At 41.6% G+C, this 7,271-nt stretch overlaps 1 long non-coding RNA gene across 1 annotated transcript; it reads right to left on the reverse strand.

Moving 5' to 3' along the window:
* Positions 1–209: 209 nt before the first annotated feature.
* LOC137255886 (uncharacterized) lies at positions 210–3,122 on the reverse strand. The gene is made up of 3 exons (XR_010954538.1): positions 2,996–3,122; positions 940–1,110; positions 210–359 (listed from the first exon to the last, which is right to left on the reverse strand). It is a non-coding gene; the product is annotated as an uncharacterized lncRNA (long non-coding RNA).
* Between the last annotated feature and the right edge of the window lie 4,149 nt (positions 3,123–7,271).

A 7,271-nucleotide genomic window follows, 5' to 3' on the forward strand; every position in this document is an offset into this window, starting at 1 on the left:
TTTGGTATTAGCCACGTTAGTGGTCCAGCTGAAGTAGTGCGCAGTGAAGCCGTCACTAAACAAACGCATTTTTAATCCAAACTGATAAGGTCTAATTATATTAATTGTCCAATCAGATTCGAGTATTTCACCTAGTCATGCTTCTTTGAAGAATATTTCCGACTCCATGTCATATAAACAGGTGGAAGAGAAGAACCCATACGAACGCAAGTCGCTACACACTTTATTTCTTTGTAGATTATTTTACATTTTTCAACGAAGAATGAATAACGCTGGACAAAGTCCCTCAAATATATATTCTATGTCACTGAATTTACTTCGAACCCAATGCAAGATGCAGGATTGGTGGGTTATTGTCTCTGAAAAATAAAAACATTAAATTGAAAAACAATTACAAATTTGTCAAAAGGTGTAGACGAAGCATTGCATGTTCCTTGGGAAATTTCGTTCCTTGTCATGTAAATGTTCTAAAAAGTTTTGCTAAATCAATTATGCGAACTGTTTAGCAATATTCCAGCTATATGGCACCAGTCTGTAAATAATCATGTCTGGATCAGGCAGTCCATGTGTCCATGTGTTAACCAACCAACATGTGTCAGCGAGCCTGACCACCCGGTCACGACCCAGCGAGAGTCAAGGGACGCTACTCTGAGCAGCAAATTGCCAAGACTGGCCATTCTGGGTAGCAATGTTCTTCATCACCGATACTCGGGTTGTAATACGAAAAAAATAAACACACACACACACACACACACACACACACACACACACACACACACACACACACACACACACACACACACACACACACACACACACACACACACACACACACACACACACACACACACGGGTTCTTCATCACCGATATTCAGACAGTAATACAAAAAAATAAACACAGAGAGAGAGAGGGAGAGAGAGAGCGGTCACAACTCTCACCTTTGCGACATCGAGTGAATGCACTGATGAGCCGCTAGTGCCTATGACAAGAGCAATGAGGTGCTTCATTGTGTTCACGATCGCACATCGCCGGTCTTCCGTCTGAGCATCTACAGCCCCGGCAGTGCCAATGCAGGACGCAGCTATCTCCGACGTTGCACACGGTAGAAGCTGAAACAGTAACACCATCGACTGTACACTCTAAACACATGATGTCACATTTGGGATTACACTTTCTAACTCTGGAGGTGTGGGTTCGAATCCCGGATGGGTCTCGCCAAGAGTACTGGAACCTGTACTTTACTGAGAAAGTGTATTCCTAGTTATAAAAAGAGCTGTAGTCTCGGCTGGTTAGTTTGTTGGTTAACACCGCACCCACCTACATGACGGCAGTCTGTAAATACTCGACTCAGGACCAGCCATCCCAGTGACCAACATCATGAGCATCAATCTACACAACTAGGATGCCATGACAAGTTTAAGCCAAGCCTGATGACCCTAATCCGTTATTAAAATGGGCTCCTGAATGCGTCTCGACAAGAGCATGTCTGTGCATATACTGCCGGTGGTGGGTAGCCCAGTGAATGAAGCTTTCGTTCGTCACGCCGAAGATCTGGGTTCAATTCCCCATATGGGTACAATGTGTGAAACCCATTTCTGGTGTTCCCTGTCGTGATATTGCTGGAACATTGCTAGGGTTGGGGTAAACCTAAACTCAGTCAGTCAGCTAGTCAGTCAGTCAGTCAGTCAGTCAGTCAACTAGTCAGTCAGTCAGTCAGTCAGCTGGTCAGCTAGTCAGTCAGTCAGTCAGCTAGTCAGTCAGCTAGTCAGTCAGTCAGCTAGTCAGTCAGTCAGTCAGTCAGCTAGTCAGTCAGTCAGTCAGTCAGTCAGTCAGTCAGTCAGTCAGCTAATCAGTCAGTCAGTCAGTCAGTCAGCTAGTCAGTCAGTCAGTCAGCTGGTCAGTCAGTCAGTCAGTCAGCTAGTCAGTCAGTCAGTCATTCAGTCAGTCAGTCAGTCAGTCAGTCAGTCAGCTATTCAGTCAGTCAGTCAGTCAGCTAGTCAGTCAGTCAGTCAGTCAGTCAGTTAGTCAGTCAGTCAGTCAGTCAGTCAGCTAGTCAGTCAGTCAGTCAGTCAGCTAGTCAGTCAGTCAGTCAGTCAGTCAGCTAGTCAGTCAGTCAGTCAGCTAGTCAGTCAGTCAGTCAGTCAGCTAGTCAGTCAGTCAGTCAGTCAGCTAGTCAGTCGGTACACCAGGAATGAGCCTCACTCTTTGTATCCATCATGTCTCTAAAGTCTAACACTCTATATTAAAACCCCGGATGATCGGGTATGGTACTGACAAACCTAAAATCTTAACCTGGGATAATCAGGATTCGAACTGAATCGCACAGGTTTCTAGCATGAACAGACACTAGGCCACCGTAAGATAGTAGTAGTATCAGTAGCAACAGCAGCAGCAGTAGTAGTAGTAGTAGCAATAGCAGTAGTAGTAGTAGTATCAGTAACAACAGCAGCAGCAGTAGTAGCAGTAGTAGTAGTAGTAGTAGCAGTAGTAGTAGCGGTGGTAGCAGTAATAGTAGTAGTAGTGGTGGTGCTGTAGTAGTAGTAGTAGTAGTAGTAGCAGCAGCAGCAACAACAACAGTAGTAGTAGTAGTAGTAGCAGCAGCAACAACAACAACAGTAGTAGTAGTAGTAGTAGCAGCAGCAGCAACAACAACAACAGTAGTAGTAGTAGTAGCAGCAGCAACAACAACAGTAGTAGTAGTAGTAGTAGTAGTAGTAGTAGTAGTAGTAGTAGTAGTAGTAGTAGTAGTAGTAGTAGTAGTAGTAGTAGTAGTAGTAGTAGTAGTAGTAGTAGTAGTAGTAGTAGTAGTAGTAGTATGGAAATATCATAACATAATATCATAAATTGATAAATGTTAGAGCAAAGTTAACACTTTCAACCAAATATAATCTACATAGATTTTTAAAAAATGAAAAATTTAATGTCCCTGTTTGTTTGGGCTTTCTTCGTTCCGGGTGTATATGAAGAAAACATTTATATCTTGTTTCAACTCACCAGTAGAGACGGTACCCAGAACAAACACAGCAACAAGGAGAATGCACGTGATTCTCATCTTGGCGACTCTGTGGGAACTCCTCCGAATAACTGGTTATATAGCCCTGGTTCCTCAATTTATTATGGTGTTTACAATGCACAAGCATCCGTGATTCCCAGAAAAATGTCTCTCTCGTTAATAATTTCCAAGAACCTGCATAAGCGGCTGTGAACGAACGTGTGTAGATTGCCGGGGGCGACGAGCGAGTAATGTAACCACCTCACGTCCTCTTGACAAATACACTTATTTTGGTATAACCAGGTAATATATATGTATGTACACCAACATCTTTGTCCACGAAACAGTAGTGCGCATTACCTCAATTTAACGGTAAATATTGTCACCGCATTACGTCAGTTCAATCAGCACACACTGTCATGAAAGATTTTCTTCAAACAAAATAATGTTTTTGTCATGTTATATCCGTACTGAAATATCTCTGTTCTCATCTTCAAAAGACAAACGACATCATCATGCTTTAAAAATGTTAATTTCCAGTTATACTGTGGTCATAATCGTCTTATCGTGTATATTTTCTCAAGTAGGTGTGTGTAGCATTTTATGCGTAAATGAGGCGTTGGGATATTTACATTGTCAATGTCCTACAAGAAACGGAAGACACATGCAAAATACAAAAAAAGGAAAGCCTACAAGATTAGACACGTTCATGCTTTTTACAAAGGTGGAAGATTTATAATAGCAAATAGATTTAAACAATCCCCCGTAATCGACATATTTCTGCTGTTGCTTGTTTCTTTGTGTTAGCTTTCTATATGGAGCGTTGAATAAGTTCACTCTATGGGATTTGCTAATACATGTATGTGGAACTTTTACCTTGGGCCAACATTTAATGCATTTGATGGTGAGATTGTATATACAACGGTTTTGAATGCAAAATATATAATTTGCAAGTGGGAAAATCTGGGATATGTATTTTTTTCGATAACCCCCGAGTTTCATCACCAGGTATAAAATTGTCCGTCTACTATCAATATATGTCCGCTGGTTATGTATTTAATGATGTGTTAAAATATTAATAGTAACTGAATTAAGTTTGACGCCGTTTTCATGAATATTGCAGCAGTATCACGACAGGGTGGGGCGGGGTGGGGCGGGGCGGGGCGGGGGGGGGGGGGGGGTGTAATAAACATATGACCGCTGAGAGTCTCAAACTTCAACAACACGCTGAGTTGTTTCAAAGGCATTTAGAAGTTGGAGGAATCAAAGTAAAATGCTTCACGGTTCAACTTCTTTATTATGCACTTCACCTGAAAAAGAGACTAGGATCTGTCTCGAAACGTTGTGACCTTGTATAATAAAGAAGTTGAACCGTAAGGCATTTCTAGTTTCAACAACACGCGTTTATCACGTCAAGATACATACGTCGGTATATGTACCTGCAGGAGCTCTGATCTCTGACCTCATTGCCGAGACAAGACAGAACAAGCGTAACTACGAAATTTCTTATTTGCGCGCAGATTGTGAGAGATATCCGCTCTTGTCAGTTTTACAAGGAAACATAATCATGATATATACGCACACGTGATCAGGTGATTGAGGCTGTGCTGGTTTCAACAAGTCTTCAGCTAATTGAAGAGCCAGTCCAATGGTTGAGGAAGGCCTGAGTTAGTGTGTACGGGTTGACGATTTTACCAAAATTCAAACAATACTGCGGCCTCTGTGGATCCTCGAACCCACGTCTGAGGCTTGGTGAGCGAAAGCTTGTACTACTAGACTACCCTGCCACCAAGCAAATGAGTGAGCCAGTGAGTTTTTGATTACACAATACCACTAAGCACGTGCAATCCCAAATATTACATATGTTACATGAGAAAGTTTAGTTTTGCACAGTATTTAGCAATATTCTAGGAATATCACGGCGGAAACACCAGAAATGGGCTTCACACAACGTACTCATGTGGAGACTCAAACCGAGGTGTTGGGCGCGACGAGCGAACACTTCAGCCACTTGACCACCCAACCACTCCGAACCCAAACTGACACAGAAATGGAATGAACCACTATGTTACGAGCAGTTACGTCACGTCAAATGACGTGTGTGTCAGCATCAGCATAGTGTCGGCGTTAATCTTATGCGTTAAATAAACGCGACTTACAATTTATCATCCACAACTGTGTTCCACAGAAGATACCGCTTGTGTAAGATATAGAGAATACTGCACGAGATCTCATTACATACGAATTATAAGAAACGAGTGTTCTTCCTATGTCTGACCAAAGACATGTGTACCATAGGAAGGTCACGAGTTTCGTATAATTCGTATGTAATGAGACCGAGCGTGGTATTTTATTTATTACCCACGTGTACATGCGCTAACGTGACCGAAACCGGTTTCAGAAAGACGTTGCGGAAGAATGTTGTACTGTTCTACACTTTTGCATGACGTCACACTGTTCAGCAACATCCCAGCTATATGTCGGCGGTCTGTAAACACTAGATTATCCGATTATTGGTTCCTGTTCAGTCCGAGTGATTCAATCCGTGAGGGTTCGGGTTAGAATACTGGTCTTCAGTATCCCATGCTTCTCCTAAGAGGTGACTGACAGCATCGGGATGTCAGGCCCGCTGACGTGTATGGTGCCCTTAAGTGCACAATGGTCTTAAGTGCACAGAAAGCATTAATATTCATCAATGGGCGGAGCTTATGTGACTGCGTCACATTCACAGCACAGTACATGTCAGCGGTTGCGCGGATCGGTGCTCATGCTGCTGATCATTGGATTATCTGTCCAGACTCGAATATTTACAGACCGCCCCCATATAGCTGGAATATTGCTGAGTGCGGCATAAACCTAAACTCAGTCACTCACTCCACTTTCATACTTTCATATATTCCTATTCCTTTCGTACTTTATTCGTACGATTACTAAACAAATATCGTCTCTTATTTATATCGAAATTTAAATCTATGCATTTTCTGTATAATCGTGGTGTATAAATATTGTGTTATTTACTAATTGCTATCGTTATTAAAAAGACTGTGGACTCCATGCTCTAATATTTACTGCGCCATGCAGCTATACTATTGCGGCGGAAAAGCGACAAAACCAACCAACCAACCAACCAAACTGTTTGATTCAATATGTCTGTTTCATATATACGTGTATATAACATGCTAATAGTTTAACCCCGTTAATGTTCCGTATAAGACACGGAAGTATAATGAGTGATGGGTACTTAAACCCACCACAGAGACCTGTATGAATAATTGTACATAAAGGGACAAGTGATGAAGTACATATACTGACCCTTACGTAAACGGCGTCAGGTGTTGATGACAGAGGTTGACGAGTCGTCTACACGTACAAACACTGACGGAAAAAAGTTTCTGTGCATAACATAAACTTGCGTAAAACAAACGTTCCGTCAAAGGCAGTAAAGCATGTAGGAAAACATTGTGCAGGAAGTGTGATGTCACGTATCGTGCGTAGCACGTAGACGTTATGTAGAGTGAACATATCGCTTCTTGTGTGCGTTTTACATCAAAGTTCACACACCTGACACTGAAACTGAAGAACGGTTGATCATTCTCTAGCCTCGGAATGTTTTGGAAAACATATTAATTTCAACATAAACTGCTCGTACGTCATGTAACAGCTTACAGATAATAAGCGTCCTCGCGTATGTTGGAGACAGAATGCCCAGACATTTTGGTGTCCGTTGAAACACGATCTCATCGCTATGGAGACGTCTTCAACAAAATAGAGACAGACAAACAGACAGACATATAGACAGTCAGACAGACAGACAGATGATTTTATTTATTTCTCACTCGTAGTTATACAAAAACATATAGAATGATTACATTTATACATTAAATTATAAAATGAATGACTGTACTAAATGTCCTACGACCAGTCGTTCAGCGGCTTATATCGTATTAAAATATAGAAAATGTCTGGTAATTTTGTTTTTAAATGTACACGAATGATTAGCCTTTGACCGGCGGTCCATCTAGTTTTAATTCTCTGACAATGATACCCTTCATTAGTTTACTATCCTTAGTCGGCAGTTTTGGTTTTTTATACATACTTTCATTGCGTTTATTGTTAGTGCATCACTCACTCACTATACCTTCAATCCAGGCTATAAACCAGGTTCAGTATTGAGATACTGTTATCAGGGCACCTGTCACCACAGAGGAGCCTTGGTTATGACAAAAACCATCTTGATATGAGGAATGAAAAGGACGACTGCACTTTGTTTAAAGCGAT

Source organism: Haliotis asinina, chromosome 1 (genome assembly GCF_037392515.1).
Source record: "Haliotis asinina isolate JCU_RB_2024 chromosome 1, JCU_Hal_asi_v2, whole genome shotgun sequence".
In the NCBI taxonomy this organism is placed as follows: domain Eukaryota; kingdom Metazoa; phylum Mollusca; class Gastropoda; order Lepetellida; family Haliotidae; genus Haliotis; species Haliotis asinina.